Here is a 25411-nt window from a genome sequence, read left to right as displayed (position 1 = left end):
GTTTCTTTGAAAAAAAAAAAAAAAAAACATATGTTATCTAAAAAAAAAAAATATATATATATATACATGTCTGAGCCCAGCCACAAAATCAGGCCCGTCTCCTCAGACCCAAACCGTGAGCCCAACAAGCTCAGGCCCGGCTCTCAAAAATTCAATCAAATCCAATCCCACCACCACTCGTCTGAGGCGTCTTGGTAAACACCGCCCCTCCCTCCTTCTCCTTCTGCTTGTCCTGTCTCCTTTCAGTTGGAACCCTAACCCTCTCCCTCACCTACCGCCAGCTCTTCCACCCTGAGCAGCTCATTTCCGGCAAGGAAGACACCGCGAACAACTTCGCCCGCGGTCACTACACCATCAGCAAAGAGATCGTAGATCTCTGCCTCGACCGCATTAGGAAGCTCGCTGACAACTGCACCGGGCTCCAAGGGTTCTTGGTCTTCAATGCCGTGGGTGGCGGTACCGGATCGGGTCTTGGGTCGTTGCTTCTGGAGCGGCTTTCGGTTGATTTTGTCGAAACCCTAGCTTACTTGTATTCGGTTCAGTTCTCTCTCGGATCCGTCCGGGTCGCAAGCTGTCGGGCAGCCAAAGGAGGAACAACAGCGGCAATCAGAGTCAGATCCAGAACTGCAACGACCTGTCGTCGGAATCGCAGTACTCCCGCAACCCCATGTGCCGGTGGTGCCGCAGCGACGCCCTCAACGACATGTGCTCCTCCTTTGCCTCCTCTCCGCCATGTCCAAATCCGACTAGTAATCTGAAAACCCAATTTTGAAATTTAAAAAAAAAAAAAAAAAAAAAAAAAAAAGGAGTCGGATTTGGTGCTTCTGAGCTTTCCTCTGCAAATTGTTTAGTTTTCCGGCAGCGAGGTAAGGGCGCTCATTGGGTGATGACGTGTCTGGATCCGGCGAAGCCCCTGTGATCTGACCGATTTGTTGATCGAAGCGCTACTACAGCCAGGGGGATTTATATTTGAAACCTTAGCTGCTATGATTTCCGCTCTGTATATATAAATACACAAGTTTGTATCGATTGAAATCAACGGCGGTGACAGGGTCGGAGTGAGCCGGCAAAACCTTCAAGCATTTCCCGGTCTTGACTTCCCAAATACGCACCGTTTCGTCGAAGGAACCGGAGACGATCATATTGGACTGAGGGTTGATGTTGACGCAGAAGGCGAGATCGGAGACGCCCTGGGAGTGGCCTTCGAAGGTCCGGGCGGCGGAGATGGTTTGGTTATCGTTTCGAGCAGCTACGATGGGTTGTGCAGGACATAGGATGCCTCCACTGGCCACTGCACCAAGACATTGATTGACGATGAGAAATCCTCCGGTTTCGTTTGTTAAGTTTGCGCCTAATGGAAAGTACATTCTTGTTGGCACTTTGGATGACACTCTCTAAGGTTCTGGAACTTTTCAACTGGGAAATGTCTAAAGACTTACACCGGTCACAAGAGCTCGAGATTCTGCATTTCTTCCGCATTTTCTGTGACAAATGGGATATACATTGTAAGTGGTTCTGAAGATAATTGTTTGTACTTGTGGGAATTACAAAGCAGGAAGGTAGTTCAGAAATTGGCAGGTCACCCAAACACTACTATTTCAAGTGGTTCTTCTTCGTCCCAGAAGCATTTGCAAAATCAGCAGCAAGACCAGGCCGAAAGAAAGTACTACATCAGCCCAGGACGACGTGTAGGGGTACCTTCTGTAGCTTCAGCTCTGGAACTTAACTTTTCGGGCCTACCAATTCGTCCGGGGAAGAAAGATTATCCTACTATATGCGAACTGGCACCTGCAAGTATGAAACAAACTGCAAGTTTAACCACCTTGATCCTACAGCTGCCGGAGAATCTCGCCCACAATCTGCATATGGCAATGGTAGGCCTGCATCATTACAAGATCTGCCAAAATCTCAAGACATTTATTCCGAAACTACAGAATGGAATGGTTATCAGGCTCCAGCATATCTACCACATAGAACCATGCCTGCAACTCCACCTCCGCCATATGTTATGAACAAGCTCAGGAAAATGACGCTGAGAGTGATCGCGGAGCGGCTGTCGGAGGAATGGCGTGCATGATGTCGGCATGGGCTCAGTAGGAATTGACGAGGCGAAGTCTATTGGCTGTACTTTGTGCCTGTGCTCAGTGGCAATGCAACGGGTGTGTAATGACTGTGCTCGGCAAGCAGTGCAATGGCTGTGCTAAGTGGTTGTGTTCAGTGACGGTAGCAGTGGAGCGTCTTCCTCTCCACCTCCGCCATGGCCGCCGCCTTTGAATGAGATTGACAAAACCAAAGTTTGACAATCCACACCCAAAGACCTCCTCCGTCTCTTGCCTCACAGCTGCCAACAACTTCAAAGACCGCTGTCAAACGACTAGCCGGCCAAGAAGCTCTTCCTCAAACTCCAGCTCTCCGTCCGTCTTCGTCCTTCCCTACAAATCCCCCAGCCCGTCACCCAAATTTATACAGAAAAAATTTACTAAAAAAAAAAAAAAAGGGGATGGTGGAGCAAAGTGGTGCGGCCACCACGTGAAAAAAAGAAAAGAAAAGGGGGTGCATCAGGCAGCATGTGCAAAGAAAAATAAAAGAATAAAAAAAAATATATATATATATATAATAATGGTAAAGGTTTTGGGTGAAGCTGTCACATGTGACAAAAGAAAAAGAAAAAAAAAAACAAAAAAAAAAAAAACAAAAGAAAAAAAAAAAAAAAAAGTGGGGGGAACCAAAATCATTAGGCAAAACTCTTGAAGCTCTGAAGCTCTGAAACTCCGAAGCTCTCAAGCATCCAGGTTCCCGAAGAATCAAGAAAGCGTTCTTCGTTCATCGTTCATCCTAAGATCAAGCCCCAACGGCCCTTTGGATCAACAATCATCCACCAATTCAAGATCAAGCCCCGACGGCCCTTGAAGAAAGTGTTCTTCGTTCTTCGTTCTTCGTTCATTGTTCTTCCAAGATCAAGCCCCGACGGCCCTTGGATCAACCATCCACCAATTCAAGATCAAGCCCCCGACGGCCCTTGAAGAAAACACCATTGTTCATCATCCGTTCATCCAAGATCAAGCCCCAACGGCCCTTTGGATCAACAACGTCGACAAATCCACACATCCAACCGTTCTTCAAGATCAAGCCCAAAAGCCCTTGAAGATCCGTTCATCACTGTTCTTCAAGATCAAGCCCAAAAGCCCTTGGAGATCCGTTCATCACTGTTCTTCAAAGATCAAGCCCAAAAGCCCCTTTGAAGATCCGCTCAAATCCACCTTCAAGATCAAGTCCACGGCCCTTGAAGAACGTTCATCCTTAGATCAAGCCCAACGGCCCTTTGGATCAATCACACATCCACAAATACACACCTTACGGAGATCGAATCAGAGGATCAAAATAGAGAGAGATTGTAACCCAAAATCATCAAAACATTTTAATATTTGTTTGTGCGCGTCGTTCTTGTCTCTTTCGTTTCAGGAATTTTCCGTGTTCACAAATTGGCACGCCCAGTGGGACGATCTCTACCTCTCATCTCTTTCTCCGTTCAAGGAATCCAAGCACACCTCAAAGTCAATGGCATCAAGCAAGGGACAAGCCGTTCTTGCAACCACTGAGGGAAGGATCCTAAGCACTTCTGCCGCAAATGGACAATCCATTGGCGCCACAACCGCTCCTCAACATGCCATTTCAAAATTGGTGCCGCTAAAAGAGCAAGGGAAGCATCCAAGGTGTGAGTCTATCATCAACCTGACCTCGCTGGGGGCACCGAAGCATGATGCTGAGGCACACAAGATGACATCCCAAAGCAGCCAACGACGTTCTTCATCAGCATCCTGGATATCTAAAGGAAAGTCACGTCTATTGGTCGCACAAGTCATGACTATTGGCGTTACCTCCGTTGAAGAACAACTAGCTCAAATGAATGAAGCGATTGCAAGGCTAACCCGAACTGTGGAAGAAAAAGACTTGCAAATTGCAGCACTCGTCAATCGACTAGAGGCGCAGGACGGCGATAAACCCGACCCAGAGAATGATCCACTAAAGAGAAGAGAGGACGAAGAAGAGGAGCCTCAGGTGGAGAAAAATGATGCGAAGCCGGAGCCAGACCAAGCAACGGCACTTATGGGATCTCTTTCTATCCAGCAGCTGCAGGAGATGATCACCAACACCATCAAGGCACAGTACGAAGGGAGCTCACATACCTCCTTGTTCTACTCGAAGCCCTACTCCAAGAAGATTGATGCCCTGAAGATGCCAAGGGGTTATCAACCACCAAAGTTCATGCAGTTTGATGGAAAAGGAAACCCGAAACAGCACGTTGCCCATTTTGTTGAAACTTGCAACAACGCAGGGACCGAAGGGGACTACCTTGCTAAGCAGTTTGTGCGCTCGCTGAAAGGAAACGCCTTTGAGTGGTACACAGACCTAGAACCTGAGTCCATCAACAGCTGGGAACAATTAGAGCGGGAATTCCTCAACCGCTTCTATAGCACCCGCCGCACTGTGAGCATGCTAGAGCTAACGAGCACAAAGCAGTGGAAGGACGAGCCAGTCATTGACTACATCAACAGATGGCGCACTCTAAGCCTCGACTGTAAAGACAGGCTCTCGGAAACCTCTTCAATCGAGATGTGCATCCAAGGCATGCAATGGGGTTTGCAATACATCCTTCAAGGCATTAAACCACGGACCTTCGAGGAATTGGCCACTCGCGCCCATGACATGGAGTTGAGCATCGCCCATCATGGGAAGAAAGAACCGATCGCCGACTACAAGAACGACAAAGTTCTTGGGACAAAGGTGGAAAAGGCTGCATGGAAACCCACCAAGGAAGCGATGACGGTCAACACAGCTCCCGTCAAAATCTCCACACGAGGCAAGGCGATTCAAGCCGAAGGCTTTCGTGATCAAGAGATGCGTAGACGCACTTTGAAGGAGCTCGAGGAGAAAACTTATCCATTCCCCGACTCTGATGTGGTTGCCATGTTAGAAGACTTGCTGGAAAAGAAGGTGATCGGCTTGCCTGAGTGCAGACGGCCAGAAGAGATGAATCGCACCGACAGTCCAAGGTACTGTAAATTCCACCGCTTCATCAGTCATCCGACAGAAAAATGCTTCGTACTGAAAGATCTTATCATGAAGCTGGCTCAAAAAGGAATCATCGAGCTAGATCTTGACGATGTGGTGAAGTCAAACTATACCACCATCACTTCTGACTCTTCCGACTCGAAGTTTTCACCTCAACCGCTGGGGGCATCCTCCAAGACAAGCAAAATTGAAGGATGGACTCAAGTCACTCCTAAGAAATTGCACAAGAAGCATACGTCTCCTCCACAAGTCCGCCAATCGGAAAGGGGGCAAAGCAGCTATTGTCAACCTTCAAAGCAACGTGAACGTGTTGAAGATGATGAAATTTCGACATATAGATCGTCCATCCCCATCACGATGCGTGATTTCTTACCCGAAGACTTCTTCAATCACTCGGTCAAGGCTCCTTGCTATGAAGATTGTGAGGAACGCCTCTCCAAAATTGCTTGACAAATTCAACAAAGCTCCTTGTCTGTAAGAGCCTAAACTGCAAGACACAAAGCTCATTGTCCGCACGAGCCTAAACTGTAGGACACGAAGCTCCTCGCCTGCACGAGCCTAAACTGCATGGCACAACACTCCTGGTCTGCACGAGCATAAAAGGCAACACCAACGCTCCTGGTCTGCACGAGCATAAAAGGCGACAACCCAAAGCTCCTTGCCTGCACGAGCTGAAACTGCACTAAACGCTCCTTGCCTGCACGAGCTGAAACTGCAACACGGCACCAAATGCTCCTTGTTCGCACGAGCCTAAACTGCACGAACCAAAGCTCCTCGCCTGCACGAGCCTAAACTGCATGGCACAACGCTCCCGGTCTGCACGAGCTGAAACTGCAACACGGCACCAAATGCTCCTTGTTCGCACGAGCCTAAACTGCACGAACCAAAGCTCCTCGCCTGCACGAGCCTAAACTGCATGGCACAACGCTCCCGGTCTGCACGAGCTGAAACTGCAAACGACACCAACACTCCTTGTCTGCACGAGTTGAAACTGCAAACGACACCAAAAGAAAATACCAAAAAAAAAAATGTATTTGAACTACGTTTTGACTTGATCTCTTTCTTTGGAAGGGTACGTAGGCAGCTCGAGCATTCGATTTCGAGTTCAGTCACATCAAAAAAAAAAAAAAAAGGGATTTGATTAAAGTCTCATTGGTGAAGGTCAATTTTATTACAAAATTACTTGCAGTTTTCTTTGTACAAAATTAAATTACAGTTTCTTTGAAAAAAAAAAAAAAAAAAAAAAACATATGTTATCTAAATATATATATATATATATATATATATATATATATATATTAAATTACAGTTTCTTTGAAAAAAAAAAAAAAAAAAAAACATATGTTATCTAAATATATATATATATATATATATATATATATATATTAAATTACAGTTTCTTTGAAAAAAAAAAAAAAAAAAACATATGTTATCTAAAAAAAAAAAATATATATATATATACATGTCTGAGCCCAGCCACAAAATCAGGCCCGTCTCCTCAGACCCAAACCGTGAGCCCAACAAGCTCAGGCCCGGCTCTCAAAAATTCAATCAAATCCAATCCCACCACCACTCGTCTGAGGCGTCTTGGTAAACACCGCCCCTCCCTCCTTCTCCTTCTGCTTGTCCTGTCTCCTTTCAGTTGGAACCCTAACCCTCTCCCTCACCTACCGCCAGCTCTTCCACCCTGAGCAGCTCATTTCCGGCAAGGAAGACACCGCGAACAACTTCGCCCGCGGTCACTACACCATCAGCAAAGAGATCGTAGATCTCTGCCTCGACCGCATTAGGAAGCTCGCTGACAACTGCACCGGGCTCCAAGGGTTCTTGGTCTTCAATGCCGTGGGTGGCGGTACCGGATCGGGTCTTGGGTCGTTGCTTCTGGAGCGGCTTTCGGTTGATTTTGTCGAAACCCTAGCTTACTTGTATTCGGTTCAGTTCTCTCTCGGATCCGTCCGGGTCGCAAGCTGTCGGGCAGCCAAAGGAGGAACAACAGCGGCAATCAGAGTCAGATCCAGAACTGCAACGACCTGTCGTCGGAATCGCAGTACTCCCGCAACCCCATGTGCCGGTGGTGCCGCAGCGACGCCCTCAACGACATGTGCTCCTCCTTTGCCTCCTCTCCGCCATGTCCAAATCCGACTAGTAATCTGAAAACCCAATTTTGAAATTTAAAAAAAAAAAAAAAAAAAAAAAAAAAAGGAGTCGGATTTGGTGCTTCTGAGCTTTCCTCTGCAAATTGTTTAGTTTTCCGGCAGCGAGGTAAGGGCGCTCATTGGGTGATGACGTGTCTGGATCCGGCGAAGCCCCTGTGATCTGACCGATTTGTTGATCGAAGCGCTACTACAGCCAGGGGGATTTATATTTGAAACCTTAGCTGCTATGATTTCCGCTCTGTATATATAAATACACAAGTTTGTATCGATTGAAATCAACGGCGGTGACAGGGTCGGAGTGAGCCGGCAAAACCTTCAAGCATTTCCCGGTCTTGACTTCCCAAATACGCACCGTTTCGTCGAAGGAACCGGAGACGATCATATTGGACTGAGGGTTGATGTTGACGCAGAAGGCGAGATCGGAGACGCCCTGGGAGTGGCCTTCGAAGGTCCGGGCGGCGGAGATGGTTCGGTTATCGTTTCGAGCAGCTACGATGGGTTGTGCAGGACATAGGATGCCTCCACTGGCCACTGCACCAAGACATTGATTGACGATGAGAAATCCTCCGGTTTCGTTTGTTAAGTTTGCGCCTAATGGAAAGTACATTCTTGTTGGCACTTTGGATGACACTCTCTAAGGTTCTGGAACTTTTCAACTGGGAAATGTCTAAAGACTTACACCGGTCACAAGAGCTCGAGATTCTGCATTTCTTCCGCATTTTCTGTGACAAATGGGATATACATTGTAAGTGGTTCTGAAGATAATTGTTTGTACTTGTGGGAATTACAAAGCAGGAAGGTAGTTCAGAAATTGGCAGGTCACCCAAACACTACTATTTCAAGTGGTTCTTCTTCGTCCCAGAAGCATTTGCAAAATCAGCAGCAAGACCAGGCCGAAAGAAAGTACTACATCAGCCCAGGACGACGTGTAGGGGTACCTTCTGTAGCTTCAGCTCTGGAACTTAACTTTTCGGGCCTACCAATTCGTCCGGGGAAGAAAGATTATCCTACTATATGCGAACTGGCACCTGCAAGTATGAAACAAACTGCAAGTTTAACCACCTTGATCCTACAGCTGCCGGAGAATCTCGCCCACAATCTGCATATGGCAATGGTAGGCCTGCATCATTACAAGATCTGCCAAAATCTCAAGACATTTATTCCGAAACTACAGAATGGAATGGTTATCAGGCTCCAGCATATCTACCACATAGAACCATGCCTGCAACTCCACCTCCGCCATATGTTATGAACAAGCTCAGGAAAATGACGCTGAGAGTGATCGCGGAGCGGCTGTCGGAGGAATGGCGTGCATGATGTCGGCATGGGCTCAGTAGGAATTGACGAGGCGAAGTCTATTGGCTGTACTTTGTGCCTGTGCTCAGTGGCAATGCAACGGGTGTGTAATGACTGTGCTCGGCAAGCAGTGCAATGGCTGTGCTAAGTGGTTGTGTTCAGTGACGGTAGCAGTGGAGCGTCTTCCTCTCCACCTCCGCCATGGCCGCCGCCTTTGAATGAGATTGACAAAACCAAAGTTTGACAATCCACACCCAAAGACCTCCTCCGTCTCTTGCCTCACAGCTGCCAACAACTTCAAAGACCGCTGTCAAACGACTAGCCGGCCAAGAAGCTCTTCCTCAAACTCCAGCTCTCCGTCCGTCTTCGTCCTTCCCTACAAATCCCCCAGCCCGTCACCCAAATTTATACAGAAAAAATTTACTAAAAAAAAAAAAAAAGGGGATGGTGGAGCAAAGTGGTGCGGCCACCACGTGAAAAAAGAAAAGAAAAGGGGGTGCATCAGGCAGCATGTGCAAAGAAAAATAAAAGAATAAAAAAAAATATATATATATATATAATAATGGTAAAGGTTTTGGGTGAAGCTGTCACATGTGACAAAAGAAAAAGAAAAAAAAAAAACAAAAAAAAAAAAAACAAAAGAAAAAAAAAAAAAAAAAAGGGGGGGGATGGTTGTACAGCGCCAAAAGAAAAAGAAATAATATATATAGATATATATATATATACACGTGTGTGCACATAAAAAAAAAAAAAAAAAAGAAAAGAAAAAATTGCATTGAGAGAAATAAAGTCCATTTTATTTATTTTTTTTCTGGAAATTTTACATATGCATTATACATACCTTAAAAAAAAAAAATTAAAAAAAAAAAAAAAAAAAAAAAAAAAACAAATCAAATCAAATTTACAAGAGGGGATCTTCAAGGACGATCAGGTGTCGCCTCACCACTCGGTAGAGCTCCAGAAATGAGAGGCGCCGGAGATTGACTGTTTGAAGCCACACCACTCGGCGGAACTCCAGGAAAAGGAGGCGCCAAAGGTTGATCATTTGGAGCTTCATTACGCGGTGCAGCCCCAGAAGACGAAGGCAAATGTTGTTGGAACAAACCCACAAACCTCCGATGATCAAGTAAAATCTGACCATCAGATTCCTGCATCTGGTCAATCTTCCTCTTCATGTTTGTCGCATAGCTATGTGCGAGCTTATGCAACTGTTTATTCTCCTGCTTGAGCCCTCTAATCTCCTGTTTGAGACTCATCACTTCAGCCGCCAATGATTCAACTTGACGGGTTCGAGCAAATAGGCGTTGGGCCATATTAGACACAGAACCTGCACACTGCACACTGAGAGCCAGAGAATCCTTAACAGCCAACTCATCAGACCGTTTGGAAAGTAGTCTGTTATCTCTGGGGGTGACAAGGTTTCGGGCCACCACCGCAGCGGTCATATCATTCTTCACCACCGAGTCCCCAACGGTAAGAGGACCAGTAGGGGATATGAAGGATGGGCGCCATATGTTGTCTGGAGAAGGCGGGACTGCCTCTTCACCAAGATTCAAATCAAAACGACGGTCGGAGGGTCCAGACATTTTCAAAGGTGTTGAAGGAAGAAGAGGTCGGATAAATCAAGATCTTAGAAGTACAAGAAGGGAGTTTCTACAAGCGAAAATTCAAGTGTGCTTTGAAACGAACTGCGTGCCTCTATAAAAATCAGCACTCGACGGGATTTCAGAGATCGAAGAGGCGAGCTCAGAATTCGAAGAGGCCATTCAAAAATCGAAGAGGCAAGCTCAGAAATCGGAGAAGCATCTTGCTTTTCCAGATGCGTCGGCACCTGTCACACGCAAACTCAGCTTTGCGGAAATCACGGGTAATTTGTCGAAGCACCGATCCCAGATATCGAAGAGGCGCCAGTCTTTTTCAGCCGCATCATCACCTGTCATATGCACACTCAACTTTGCGCAAATCACAGGCAATTTGTCGAAGATTTTCGATGAAGGAGAAAGCACATGAAAGTTTACTGTTCAATCACGCGTTAGTTGCCGACACAAGTGAAAGAATAGTACCTCTACAGGTATTAAGGGACCTCCTATAACTGTCCACCTTCACCTTCCATAGCGAGGCAGACATACAGAACCTTTCTTCATCTCCGAGAATGCCTTCCCAACGAAGCCTCTCGAGTCACTTAGTGTTCCTTATTCCTTGGGGTACCTCTGTAAGCCAATAACTTCAAAGCAAAAGTATCTCATATCACCAGGGTAGAAAGCAAGAGTATCTCATATCATGCGTTCTCCCTGTCGTTTCCTTTGTCCTTGCTCCTACCTACAAAGACAAGGATAAAGAAAACAATATGCCGGAACTTCCACTCAAACTCGGGTAAGGAACCGACTGCTTGGAACCCTTCCCTGATTGCCTGCCTAGCACTGCTCTCGAGTACTCGTCTCCCACTGCTGCTGTACTTCCATAGAAGCTGTCACATCTGCCTGGAGAACAGATAAGGCAAGTGAAAATGATACCTTGCAGCATGTGGAGACAACGTGCTGAAGAAACAAGCAGAGAAGAATGCGGCCTGCACAGTCAACTCAGCAGAAGGAGTCCGAGCTGAAGAACTCGAGAAGATGCCACATCTGCCTGGAGAACAAATAAGGAAATGCGGCATGCACAATCAACTCAGCAGAAGGAGTCTGAACTGAGAAACTCGAGCACATGCCACATTCTGCCAGAAGAATAGATAAGGCAAGGGAAATGATACATTGAAGCATGTGGAGACAAGCACAAAGCACGTGCCGATTCATCCGCTACTTCTTCAAAATCAAAAGTATCTCATATCATCAAAGTTGCAATCACTATGTGTGGAGGACTCGTTTTGACCCTCAAATTCTTGGGTCGACTTACTAGGCGTTGTGAGCTGCACGTGTCGATTCACCACCCTTGAATCGAATCCTTAAAGATCAAGTCACCGACTGGAAGAAAAGCCCATCAATCTTGAAGATCATACCGTTGACCAAACTGCTCAGGTGTGAATTAGAAAGATTGAACAAAGAAACAGGTTGTCACCTTTACCTCGTGCCTGCTTGCCATGTGTTCGAGTCAACCTTCAAGAATCAAGCCTCAACGGCCCTTGAAGAAGTTTCCAGCCAAATTCAAGATCAAGCCTCGACGGCCCTTGAGGAAATCACAAGTCCGATTCAAGATCAAGTGTCTACCACCCTTGAATCAAAACCTAGTTCAAGAATAAGCTGTGGAAAATCAACAATTGGAGGAATCCAGAAAATCCTCCAACCCAGTTCAAGATCAAAGCTGTGGAAAGTCAACAAGCGCAACAAAATACGTGCCGATTCACCCACTACCAAAGCCAAAGATCATCTACCACATGAAACTCCTTGTGGTCCAATTTCAACCTTCAAGATCAAGTCTCGACGGCCCTTGAAGAAATTTCAAACAAAAGTTCAAGAACAAGCCTCAATGGCCCTTGAAGAAATCTCAAGCCCAATTCAAGATCAAGCCTCAACGGCCCTTGAAGAAATATCCAGCCCAATTCAAGATCAAGCCTCGACGGCCCTTGGATCGACATCTACATTAAGGGACTTCAAAACGCATCTCCTACACGTGACAAGCACATGTATACGACGCGCCTTGAAGTGGGGGCATTTGTAGACATCGAAATTTCGGTAAATAAATGTTGACCGATAAATCAAAGTGTCAACGCTCATGTATTACATAAATTTTACACGTAGCGTGTGACTCAACGAAAATTGAAATGAGTTGGAAAAGTCATCAAATAGGACACGTGTCAACACCTAGCAGAAACGACTTATTTCATCTGGAATATTATATTCAAAATTAGGCCTTGGAAAATTCTATAAATACAAGCCCAATTTCATTCATTTAGGGGGGGGGAACCAAAATCATTAGGCAAAACTCTTGAAGCTCTGAAGCTCTGAAACTCCGAAGCTCTCAAGCATCCAGGTTCCCGAAGAATCAAGAAAGCGTTCTTCGTTCATCGTTCATCCTAAGATCAAGCCCCAACGGCCCTTTGGATCAACAATCATCCACCAATTCAAGATCAAGCCCCGACGGCCCTTGAAGAAAGTGTTCTTCGTTCTTCGTTCTTCGTTCATTGTTCTTCCAAGATCAAGCCCCGACGGCCCTTGGATCAACCATCCACCAATTCAAGATCAAGCCCCCGACGGCCCTTGAAGAAAACACCATTGTTCATCATCCGTTCATCCAAGATCAAGCCCCAACGGCCCTTTGGATCAACAACGTCGACAAATCCACACATCCAACCGTTCTTCAAGATCAAGCCCAAAAGCCCTTGAAGATCCGTTCATCACTGTTCTTCAAGATCAAGCCCAAAAGCCCTTGGAGATCCGTTCATCACTGTTCTTCAAAGATCAAGCCCAAAAGCCCCTTTGAAGATCCGCTCAAATCCACCTTCAAGATCAAGTCCACGGCCCTTGAAGAACGTTCATCCTTAGATCAAGCCCAACGGCCCTTTGGATCAATCACACATCCACAAATACACACCTTACGGAGATCGAATCAGAGGATCAAAATAGAGAGAGATTGTAACCCAAAATCATCAAAACATTTTAATATTTGTTTGTGCGCGTCGTTCTTGTCTCTTTCGTTTCAGGAATTTTCAACGGAGGTAACGCCAATAGTCATGACTTGTGCGACCAATAGTCATTTGTGAACACGGAAAATTCCTGAAACGAAAGAGACAAGAACGACGCGCACAAACAAATATTAAAATGTTTTGATGATTTTGGGTTACAATCTCTCTCTATTTTGATCCTCTGATTCGATCTCCGTAAGGTGTGTATTTGTGGATGTGTGATTGATCCAAAGGGCCGTTGGGCTTGATCTAAGGATGAACGTTCTTCAAGGGCCGTGGACTTGATCTTGAAGGTGGATTTGAGCGGATCTTCAAAGGGGCTTTTGGGCTTGATCTTTGAAGAACAGTGATGAACGGATCTCCAAGGGCTTTTGGGCTTGATCTTGAAGAACAGTGATGAACGGATCTTCAAGGGCTTTTGGGCTTGATCTTGAAGAACGGTTGGATGTGTGGATTTGTCGACGTTGTTGATCCAAAGGGCCGTTGGGGCTTGATCTTGGATGAACGGATGATGAACAATGGTGTTTTCTTCAAGGGCCGTCGGGGGCTTGATCTTGAATTGGTGGATGGTTGATCCAAGGGCCGTCGGGGCTTGATCTTGGAAGAACAATGAACGAAGAACGAAGAACGAAGAACACTTTCTTCAAGGGCCGTCGGGGCTTGATCTTGAATTGGTGGATGATTGTTGATCCAAAGGGCCGTTGGGGCTTGATCTTAGGATGAACGATGAACGAAGAACGCTTTCTTGATTCTTCGGGAACCTGGATGCTTGAGAGCTTCGGAGTTTCAGAGCTTCAGAGCTTCAAGAGTTTTGCCTAATGATTTTGGTTCCCCCCCTCTAAATGAATGAAATTGGGCTTGTATTTATAGAATTTTCCAAGGCCTAATTTTGAATATAATATTCCAGATGAAATAAGTCGTTTCTGCTAGGTGTTGACACGTGTCCTATTTGATGACTTTTCCAACTCATTTCAATTTTCGTTGAGTCACACGCTACGTGTAAAATTTATGTAATACATGAGCGTTGACACTTTGATTTATCGGTCAACATTTATTTACCGAAATTTCGATGTCTACAAATGCCCCCACTTCAAGGCGCGTCGTATACATGTGCTTGTCACGTGTAGGAGATGCGTTTTGAAGTCCCTTAATGTAGATGTCGATCCAAGGGCCGTCGAGGCTTGATCTTGAATTGGGCTGGATATTTCTTCAAGGGCCGTTGAGGCTTGATCTTGAATTGGGCTTGAGATTTCTTCAAGGGCCATTGAGGCTTGTTCTTGAACTTTTGTTTGAAATTTCTTCAAGGGCCGTCGAGACTTGATCTTGAAGGTTGAAATTGGACCACAAGGAGTTTCATGTGGTAGATGATCTTTGGCTTTGGTAGTGGGTGAATCGGCACGTATTTTGTTGCGCTTGTTGACTTTCCACAGCTTTGATCTTGAACTGGGTTGGAGGATTTTCTGGATTCCTCCAATTGTTGATTTTCCACAGCTTATTCTTGAACTAGGTTTTGATTCAAGGGTGGTAGACACTTGATCTTGAATCGGACTTGTGATTTCCTCAAGGGCCGTCGAGGCTTGATCTTGAATTTGGCTGGAAACTTCTTCAAGGGCCGTTGAGGCTTGATTCTTGAAGGTTGACTCGAACACATGGCAAGCAGGCACGAGGTAAAGGTGACAACCTGTTTCTTTGTTCAATCTTTCTAATTCACACCTGAGCAGTTTGGTCAACGGTATGATCTTCAAGATTGATGGGCTTTTCTTCCAGTCGGTGACTTGATCTTTAAGGATTCGATTCAAGGGTGGTGAATCGACACGTGCAGCTCACAACGCCTAGTAAGTCGACCCAAGAATTTGAGGGTCAAAACGAGTCCTCCACACATAGTGATTGCAACTTTGATGATATGAGATACTTTTGATTTTGAAGAAGTAGCGGATGAATCGGCACGTGCTTTGTGCTTGTCTCCACATGCTTCAATGTATCATTTCCCTTGCCTTATCTATTCTTCTGGCAGAATGTGGCATGTGCTCGAGTTTCTCAGTTCAGACTCCTTCTGCTGAGTTGATTGTGCATGCCGCATTTCCTTATTTGTTCTCCAGGCAGATGTGGCATCTTCTCGAGTTCTTCAGCTCGGACTCCTTCTGCTGAGTTGACTGTGCAGGCCGCATTCTTCTCTGCTTGTTTCTTCAGCACGTTGTCTCCACATGCTGCAAGGTATCATTTTCACTTGCCTTATCTGTTCTCCAGGCAGATGTGACAGCTTCTATGGAAGTACAGCAGCAGTGGGAGACGAGTACTCGAGAGCAGTGCTAGGCAGGCAATCAGGGAAGGGTTCCAAGCAGTCGGTTCCTTACCCGAGTTTGAGTGGAAGTTCCGGCATATTGTTTTCTTTATCCTTGTCTTTGTAGGTAGGAGCAAGGACAAAGGAAACGACAGGGAGAACGCATGATATGAGATACTCTTGCTTTCTACCCTGGTGATATGAGATACTTTTGCTTTGAAGTTATTGGCTTACAGAGGTACCCCAAGGAATAAGGAACACTAAGTGACTCGAGAGGCTTCGTTGGGAAGGCATTCTCGGAGATGAAGAAAGGTTCTGTATGTCTGCCTCGCTATGGAAGGTGAAGGTGGACAGTTATAGGAGGTCCCTTAATACCTGTAGAGGTACTATTCTTTCACTTGTGTCGGCAACTAACGCGTGATTGAACAGTAAACTTTCATGTGCTTTCTCCTTCATCGAAAATCTTCGACAAATTGCCTGTGATTTGCGCAAAGTTGAGTGTGCATATGACAGGTGATGATGCGGCTGAAAAAGACTGGCGCCTCTTCGATATCTGGGATCGGTGCTTCGACAAATTACCCGTGATTTCCGCAAAGCTGAGTTTGCGTGTGACAGGTGCCGACGCATCTGGAAAAGCAAGATGCTTCTCCGATTTCTGAGCTTGCCTCTTCGATTTTTGAATGGCCTCTTCGAATTCTGAGCTCGCCTCTTCGATCTCTGAAATCCCGTCGAGTGCTGATTTTTATAGAGGCACGCAGTTCGTTTCAAAGCACACTTGAATTTTCGCTTGTAGAAACTCCCTTCTTGTACTTCTAAGATCTTGATTTATCCGACCTCTTCTTCCTTCAACACCTTTGAAAATGTCTGGACCCTCCGACCGTCGTTTTGATTTGAATCTTGGTGAAGAGGCAGTCCCGCCTTCTCCAGACAACATATGGCGCCCATCCTTCATATCCCCTACTGGTCCTCTTACCGTTGGGGACTCGGTGGTGAAGAATGATATGACCGCTGCGGTGGTGGCCCGAAACCTTGTCACCCCCAGAGATAACAGACTACTTTCCAAACGGTCTGATGAGTTGGCTGTTAAGGATTCTCTGGCTCTCAGTGTGCAGTGTGCAGGTTCTGTGTCTAATATGGCCCAACGCCTATTTGCTCGAACCCGTCAAGTTGAATCATTGGCGGCTGAAGTGATGAGTCTCAAACAGGAGATTAGAGGGCTCAAGCAGGAGAATAAACAGTTGCATAAGCTCGCACATAGCTATGCGACAAACATGAAGAGGAAGATTGACCAGATGCAGGAATCTGATGGTCAGATTTTACTTGATCATCGGAGGTTTGTGGGTTTGTTCCAACAACATTTGCCTTCGTCTTCTGGGGCTGCACCGCGTAATGAAGCTCCAAATGATCAACCTTTGGCGCCTCCTTTTCCTGGAGTTCCGCCGAGTGGTGTGGCTTCAAACAGTCAATCTCCGGCGCCTCTCATTTCTGGAGCTCTACCGAGTGGTGAGGCGACACCTGATCGTCCTTGAAGATCCCCTCTTGTAAATTTGATTTGATTTGTTTTTTTTTTTTTTTTTTTTTTTTTTTTAATTTTTTTTTTTTAAGGTATGTATAATGCATATGTAAAATTTCCAGAAAAAAAATAAATAAAATGGACTTTATTTCTCTCAATGCAATTTTTTCTTTTCTTTTTTTTTTTTTTTTTTATGTGCACACACGTGTATATATATATATATCTATATATATTATTTCTTTTTCTTTTGGCGCTGTACAACCATCCCCCCCCTTTTTTTTTTTTTTTTTCTTTTGTTTTTTTTTTTTTTTTGTTTTTTTTTTTTCTTTTCCTTTTGTCACATGTGACAGCTTCACCCAAAACCTTTACCATTATTATATATATATATATATTTTTTTTTATTCTTTTATTTTTCTTTGCACATGCTGCCTGATGCACCCCCTTTTCTTTTCTTTTTTCACGTGGTGGCCGCACCACTTTGCTCCACCATCCCCTTTTTTTTTTTTTTAGTAAATTTTTTCTGTATAAATTTGGGTGACGGGCTGGGGGATTTGTAGGGAAGGACGAAGACGGACGGAGAGCTGGAGTTTGAGGAAGAGCTTCTTGGCCGGCTAGTCGTTTGACAGCGGTCTTTGAAGTTGTTGGCAGCTGTGAGGCAAGAGACGGAGGAGGTCTTTGGGTGTGGATTGTCAAACTTTGGTTTTGTCAATCTCATTCAAAGGCGGCGGCCATGGCGGAGGTGGAGAGGAAGACGCTCCACTGCTACCGTCACTGAACACAACCACTTAGCACAGCCATTGCACTGCTTGCCGAGCACAGTCATTACACACCCGTTGCATTGCCACTGAGCACAGGCACAAAGTACAGCCAATAGACTTCGCCTCGTCAATTCCTACTGAGCCCATGCCGACATCATGCACGCCATTCCTCCGACAGCCGCTCCGCGATCACTCTCAGCGTCATTTTCCTGAGCTTGTTCATAACATATGGCGGAGGTGGAGTTGCAGGCATGGTTCTATGTGGTAGATATGCTGGAGCCTGATAACCATTCCATTCTGTAGTTTCGGAATAAATGTCTTGAGATTTTGGCAGATCTTGTAATGATGCAGGCCTACCATTGCCATATGCAGATTGTGGGCGAGATTCTCCGGCAGCTGTAGGATCAAGGTGGTTAAACTTGCAGTTTGTTTCATACTTGCAGGTGCCAGTTCGCATATAGTAGGATAATCTTTCTTCCCCGGACGAATTGGTAGGCCCGAAAAGTTAAGTTCCAGAGCTGAAGCTACAGAAGGTACCCCTACACGTCGTCCTGGGCTGATGTAGTACTTTCTTTCGGCCTGGTCTTGCTGCTGATTTTGCAAATGCTTCTGGGACGAAGAAGAACCACTTGAAATAGTAGTGTTTGGGTGACCTGCCAATTTCTGAACTACCTTCCTGCTTTGTAATTCCCACAAGTACAAACAATTATCTTCAGAACCACTTACAATGTATATCCCATTTGTCACAGAAAATGCGGAAGAAATGCAGAATCTCGAGCTCTTGTGACCGGTGTAAGTCTTTAGACATTTCCCAGTTGAAAAGTTCCAGAACCTTAGAGAGTGTCATCCAAAGTGCCAACAAGAATGTACTTTCCATTAGGCGCAAACTTAACAAACGAAACCGGAGGATTTCTCATCGTCAATCAATGTCTTGGTGCAGTGGCCAGTGGAGGCATCCTATGTCCTGCACAACCCATCGTAGCTGCTCGAAACGATAACCGAACCATCTCCGCCGCCCGGACCTTCGAAGGCCACTCCCAGGGCGTCTCCGATCTCGCCTTCTGCGTCAACATCAACCCTCAGTCCAATATGATCGTCTCCGGTTCCTTCGACGAAACGGTGCGTATTTGGGAAGTCAAGACCGGGAAATGCTTGAAGGTTTTGCCGGCTCACTCCGACCCTGTCACCGCCGTTGATTTCAATCGATACAAACTTGTGTATTTATATATACAGAGCGGAAATCATAGCAGCTAAGGTTTCAAATATAAATCCCCCTGGCTGTAGTAGCGCTTCGATCAACAAATCGGTCAGATCACAGGGGCTTCGCCGGATCCAGACACGTCATCACCCAATGAGCGCCCTTACCTCGCTGCCGGAAAACTAAACAATTTGCAGAGGAAAGCTCAGAAGCACCAAATCCGACTCTTTTTTTTTTTTTTTTTTTTTTTTTTTTTTTTTTTTTTTTTTTTTTAAATTTCAAAATTGGGTTTTCAGATTACTAGTCGGATTTGGACATGGCGGAGAGGAGGCAAAGGAGGAGCACATGTCGTTGAGGGCGTCGCTGCGGCACCACCGGCACATGGGGTTGCGGGAGTACTGCGATTCCGACGACAGGTCGTTGCAGTTCTGGATCTGACTCTGATTGCCGCTGTTGTTCCTCCTTTGGCTGCCCGACAGCTTGCGACCCGGACGGATCCGAGAGAGAACTGAACCGAATACAAGTAAGCTAGGGTTTCGACAAAATCAACCGAAAGCCGCTCCAGAAGCAACGACCCAAGACCCGATCCGGTACCGCCACCCACGGCATTGAAGACCAAGAACCCTTGGAGCCCGGTGCAGTTGTCAGCGAGCTTCCTAATGCGGTCGAGGCAGAGATCTACGATCTCTTTGCTGATGGTGTAGTGACCGCGGGCGAAGTTGTTCGCGGTGTCTTCCTTGCCGGAAATGAGCTGCTCAGGGTGGAAGAGCTGGCGGTAGGTGAGGGAGAGGGTTAGGGTTCCAACTGAAAGGAGACAGGACAAGCAGAAGGAGAAGGAGGGAGGGGCGGTGTTTACCAAGACGCCTCAGACGAGTGGTGGTGGGATTGGATTTGATTGAATTTTTGAGAGCCGGGCCTGAGCTTGTTGGGCTCACGGTTTGGGTCTGAGGAGACGGGCCTGATTTTGTGGCTGGGCTCAGACATGTATATATATATATATTTTTTTTTTTTAGATAACATATGTTTTTTTTTTTTTTTTTCAAAGAAACTGTAATTTAATATATATATATATATATATATATATATATATATTTAGATAACATATGTTTTTTTTTTTTTTTTTTTTTTCAAAGAAACTGTAATTTAATATATATATATATATATATATATATATATATATATATTTAGATAACATATGTTTTTTTTTTTTTTTTTTTCAAAGAAACTGTAATTTAATTTTGTACAAAGAAAACTGCAAGTAATTTTGTAATAAAATTGACCTTCACCAATGAGACTTTAATCAAATCCCTTTTTTTTTTTTTTTTGATGTGACTGAACTCGAAATCGAATGCTCGAGCTGCCTACGTACCCTTCCAAAGAAAGAGATCAAGTCAAAACGTAGTTCAAATACATTTTTTTTTTTGGTATTTTCTTTTGGTGTCGTTTGCAGTTTCAACTCGTGCAGACAAGGAGTGTTGGTGTCGTTTGCAGTTTCAGCTCGTGCAGACCGGGAGCGTTGTGCCATGCAGTTTAGGCTCGTGCAGGCGAGGAGCTTTGGTTCGTGCAGTTTAGGCTCGTGCGAACAAGGAGCATTTGGTGCCGTGTTGCAGTTTCAGCTCGTGCAGACCGGGAGCGTTGTGCCATGCAGTTTAGGCTCGTGCAGGCGAGGAGCTTTGGTTCGTGCAGTTTAGGCTCGTGCGAACAAGGAGCATTTGGTGCCGTGTTGCAGTTTCAGCTCGTGCAGGCAAGGAGCGTTTAGTGCAGTTTCAGCTCGTGCAGGCAAGGAGCTTTGGGTTGTCGCCTTTTATGCTCGTGCAGACCAGGAGCGTTGGTGTTGCCTTTTATGCTCGTGCAGACCAGGAGTGTTGTGCCATGCAGTTTAGGCTCGTGCAGGCGAGGAGCTTCGTGTCCTACAGTTTAGGCTCGTGCGGACAATGAGCTTTGTGTCTTGCAGTTTAGGCTCTTACAGACAAGGAGCTTTGTTGAATTTGTCAAGCAATTTTGGAGAGGCGTTCCTCACAATCTTCATAGCAAGGAGCCTTGACCGAGTGATTGAAGAAGTCTTCGGGTAAGAAATCACGCATCGTGATGGGGATGGACGATCTATATGTCGAAATTTCATCATCTTCAACACGTTCACGTTGCTTTGAAGGTTGACAATAGCTGCTTTGCCCCCTTTCCGATTGGCGGACTTGTGGAGGAGACGTATGCTTCTTGTGCAATTTCTTAGGAGTGACTTGAGTCCATCCTTCAATTTTGCTTGTCTTGGAGGATGCCCCCAGCGGTTGAGGTGAAAACTTCGAGTCGGAAGAGTCAGAAGTGATGGTGGTATAGTTTGACTTCACCACATCGTCAAGATCTAGCTCGATGATTCCTTTTTGAGCCAGCTTCATGATAAGATCTTTCAGTACGAAGCATTTTTCTGTCGGATGACTGATGAAGCGGTGGAATTTACAGTACCTTGGACTGTCGGTGCGATTCATCTCTTCTGGCCGTCTGCACTCAGGCAAGCCGATCACCTTCTTTTCCAGCAAGTCTTCTAACATGGCAACCACATCAGAGTCGGGGAATGGATAAGTTTTCTCCTCGAGCTCCTTCAAAGTGCGTCTACGCATCTCTTGATCACGAAAGCCTTCGGCTTGAATCGCCTTGCCTCGTGTGGAGATTTTGACGGGAGCTGTGTTGACCGTCATCGCTTCCTTGGTGGGTTTCCATGCAGCCTTTTCCACCTTTGTCCCAAGAACTTTGTCGTTCTTGTAGTCGGCGATCGGTTCTTTCTTCCCATGATGGGCGATGCTCAACTCCATGTCATGGGCGCGAGTGGCCAATTCCTCGAAGGTCCGTGGTTTAATGCCTTGAAGGATGTATTGCAAACCCCATTGCATGCCTTGGATGCACATCTCGATTGAAGAGGTTTCCGAGAGCCTGTCTTTACAGTCGAGGCTTAGAGTGCGCCATCTGTTGATGTAGTCAATGACTGGCTCGTCCTTCCACTGCTTTGTGCTCGTTAGCTCTAGCATGCTCACAGTGCGGCGGGTGCTATAGAAGCGGTTGAGGAATTCCCGCTCTAATTGTTCCCAGCTGTTGATGGACTCAGGTTCTAGGTCTGTGTACCACTCAAAGGCGTTTCCTTTCAGCGAGCGCACAAACTGCTTAGCAAGGTAGTCCCCTTCGGTCCCTGCGTTGTTGCAAGTTTCAACAAAATGGGCAACGTGCTGTTTCGGGTTTCCTTTTCCATCAAACTGCATGAACTTTGGTGGTTGATAACCCCTTGGGTATCTATCAAACCGAATACAAGTATCAGTGCCCATTTACTAAAAAAAAAAAAAAAGGGGATGGTGGAGCAAAGTGGTGCGGCCACCACGTGAAAAAAGAAAAGAAAAGGGGGTGCATCAGGCAGCATGTGCAAAGAAAAATAAAAGAATAAAAAAAAATATATATATATATATTAAATTACAGTTTCTTTGAAAAAAAAAACAAAAAAAAAAAAAACAAAAGAAAAAAAAAAAAGAAAAGGGGGGGGGGAATTCATATTACACCTTGAAGCTCTGAAGCTCTGAAACTCCGAAGCTTTCAAGCATCCAGGTTCTCGAAGAATCAAGAAAGCCTTCTTCGTTCTTCGTTCATCGTTCTTCTAAGATCAAGCCCCGACGGCCCTTTGGATCAACAATCATCCACCTTCAAGCCCAAGCCTCAACGGCCCATTGAAGAAAGCATTCATCGTTCATCGTTCATCAACTGTTCATCCTCAAGGATCAAGCATAGATACAATGGGCACGTTGCTTCTGGAGCGGCTTTCGGTTGATTTTGTCGAAACCCTAGCTTACTTGTATTCGGTTCAGTTCTCTCTCGGATCCGTCCGGGTCGCAAGCTGTCGGGCAGCCAAAGGAGGAACAACAGCGGCAATCAGAGTCAGATCCAGAACTGCAACGACCTGTCGTCGGAATCGCAGTACTCCCGCAACCCCATGTGCCGGTGGTGCCGCAGCGACGCCCTCAACGACATGTGCTCCTCCTTTGCCTCCTCTCCGCCATGTCCAAATCCGACTAGTAATCTGAAAACCCAATTTTGAAATTTAAAAAAAAAAAAAAAAAAAAAAAAAAAAAAAAAAAAAAAAAAAAAAGGAGTCGGATTTGGTGCTTCTGAGCTTTCCTCTGCAAATTGTTTAGTTTTCCGGCAGCGAGGTAAGGGCGCTCATTGGGTGATGACGTGTCTGGATCCGGCGAAGCCCCTGTGATCTGACCGATTTGTTGATCGAAGCGCTACTACAGCCAGGGGGATTTATATTTGAAACCTTAGCTGCTATGATTTCCGCTCTGTATATATAAATACACAAGTTTGTATCGATTGAAATCAACGGCGGTGACAGGGTCGGAGTGAGCCGGCAAAACCTTCAAGCATTTCCCGGTCTTGACTTCCCAAATACGCACCGTTTCGTCGAAGGAACCGGAGACGATCATATTGGACTGAGGGTTGATGTTGACGCAGAAGGCGAGATCGGAGACGCCCTGGGAGTGGCCTTCGAAGGTCCGGGCGGCGGAGATGGTTCGGTTATCGTTTCGAGCAGCTACGATGGGTTGTGCAGGACATAGGATGCCTCCACTGGCCACTGCACCAAGACATTGATTGACGATGAGAAATCCTCCGGTTTCGTTTGTTAAGTTTGCGCCTAATGGAAAGTACATTCTTGTTGGCACTTTGGATGACACTCTCTAAGGTTCTGGAACTTTTCAACTGGGAAATGTCTAAAGACTTACACCGGTCACAAGAGCTCGAGATTCTGCATTTCTTCCGCATTTTCTGTGACAAATGGGATATACATTGTAAGTGGTTCTGAAGATAATTGTTTGTACTTGTGGGAATTACAAAGCAGGAAGGTAGTTCAGAAATTGGCAGGTCACCCAAACACTACTATTTCAAGTGGTTCTTCTTCGTCCCAGAAGCATTTGCAAAATCAGCAGCAAGACCAGGCCGAAAGAAAGTACTACATCAGCCCAGGACGACGTGTAGGGGTACCTTCTGTAGCTTCAGCTCTGGAACTTAACTTTTCGGGCCTACCAATTCGTCCGGGGAAGAAAGATTATCCTACTATATGCGAACTGGCACCTGCAAGTATGAAACAAACTGCAAGTTTAACCACCTTGATCCTACAGCTGCCGGAGAATCTCGCCCACAATCTGCATATGGCAATGGTAGGCCTGCATCATTACAAGATCTGCCAAAATCTCAAGACATTTATTCCGAAACTACAGAATGGAATGGTTATCAGGCTCCAGCATATCTACCACATAGAACCATGCCTGCAACTCCACCTCCGCCATATGTTATGAACAAGCTCAGGAAAATGACGCTGAGAGTGATCGCGGAGCGGCTGTCGGAGGAATGGCGTGCATGATGTCGGCATGGGCTCAGTAGGAATTGACGAGGCGAAGTCTATTGGCTGTACTTTGTGCCTGTGCTCAGTGGCAATGCAACGGGTGTGTAATGACTGTGCTCGGCAAGCAGTGCAATGGCTGTGCTAAGTGGTTGTGTTCAGTGACGGTAGCAGTGGAGCGTCTTCCTCTCCACCTCCGCCATGGCCGCCGCCTTTGAATGAGATTGACAAAACCAAAGTTTGACAATCCACACCCAAAGACCTCCTCCGTCTCTTGCCTCACAGCTGCCAACAACTTCAAAGACCGCTGTCAAACGACTAGCCGGCCAAGAAGCTCTTCCTCAAACTCCAGCTCTCCGTCCGTCTTCGTCCTTCCCTACAAATCCCCCAGCCCGTCACCCAAATTTATACAGAAAAAATTTACTAAAAAAAAAAAAAAGGGGATGGTGGAGCAAAGTGGTGCGGCCACCACGTGAAAAAAGAAAAGAAAAGGGGGTGCATCAGGCAGCATGTGCAAAGAAAAATAAAAGAATAAAAAAAAATATATATATATATATAATAATGGTAAAGGTTTTGGGTGAAGCTGTCACATGTGACAAAAGAAAAAGAAAAAAAAAAAACAAAAAAAAAAAAACAAAAGAAAAAAAAAAAAAAAAAAGGGGGGGGATGGTTGTACAGCGCCAAAAGAAAAAGAAATAATATATATAGATATATATATATATACACGTGTGTGCACATAAAAAAAAAAAAAAAAAAGAAAAGAAAAAATTGCATTGAGAGAAATAAAGTCCATTTTATTTATTTTTTTTCTGGAAATTTTACATATGCATTATACATACCTTAAAAAAAAAAAAATTAAAAAAAAAAAAAAAAAAAAAAAAAAACAAATCAAATCAAATTTACAAGAGGGGATCTTCAAGGACGATCAGGTGTCGCCTCACCACTCGGTAGAGCTCCAGAAATGAGAGGCGCCGGAGATTGACTGTTTGAAGCCACACCACTCGGCGGAACTCCAGGAAAAGGAGGCGCCAAAGGTTGATCATTTGGAGCTTCATTACGCGGTGCAGCCCCAGAAGACGAAGGCAAATGTTGTTGGAACAAACCCACAAACCTCCGATGATCAAGTAAAATCTGACCATCAGAT

The 25411-nt window shown here is 45.5% G+C and overlaps 2 long non-coding RNA genes and 1 pseudogene across 3 annotated transcripts; 1 reads left to right on the top strand and 2 right to left on the bottom strand.

Annotated features, from left to right (window-relative positions):
• Positions 1-1352: 1352 nt before the first annotated feature.
• Positions 1353-2436, bottom strand: LOC139197421 (uncharacterized). Its single transcript, XR_011582811.1, has 2 exons — positions 1968-2436; positions 1353-1859 (listed from the first exon to the last, which is right to left on the bottom strand). It is a non-coding gene; the product is annotated as an uncharacterized lncRNA (long non-coding RNA).
• A 5385-nt stretch (positions 2437-7821) lies between these two features.
• LOC139197420 (uncharacterized) lies at positions 7822-8905 on the bottom strand. Its single transcript, XR_011582810.1, has 2 exons — positions 8437-8905; positions 7822-8328 (listed from the first exon to the last, which is right to left on the bottom strand). It is a non-coding gene; the product is annotated as an uncharacterized lncRNA (long non-coding RNA).
• An 8585-nt stretch (positions 8906-17490) lies between these two features.
• On the top strand, positions 17491-24223 carry LOC139197418 (COMPASS-like H3K4 histone methylase component WDR5A; annotated as a pseudogene). The gene is made up of 2 exons (XR_011582808.1): positions 17491-18899; positions 23433-24223. The product of XR_011582808.1 is annotated as a COMPASS-like H3K4 histone methylase component WDR5A (transcript).
• The last annotated feature ends 1188 nt before the right edge of the window (positions 24224-25411 follow it).

The sequence above is a fragment of the Malus domestica genome, chromosome 07 (assembly GCF_042453785.1).
Source record: "Malus domestica chromosome 07, GDT2T_hap1".
NCBI classification, from domain to species: domain Eukaryota; kingdom Viridiplantae; phylum Streptophyta; class Magnoliopsida; order Rosales; family Rosaceae; genus Malus; species Malus domestica.
This window is presented reverse-complemented; position numbering and strand designations above follow the sequence as displayed.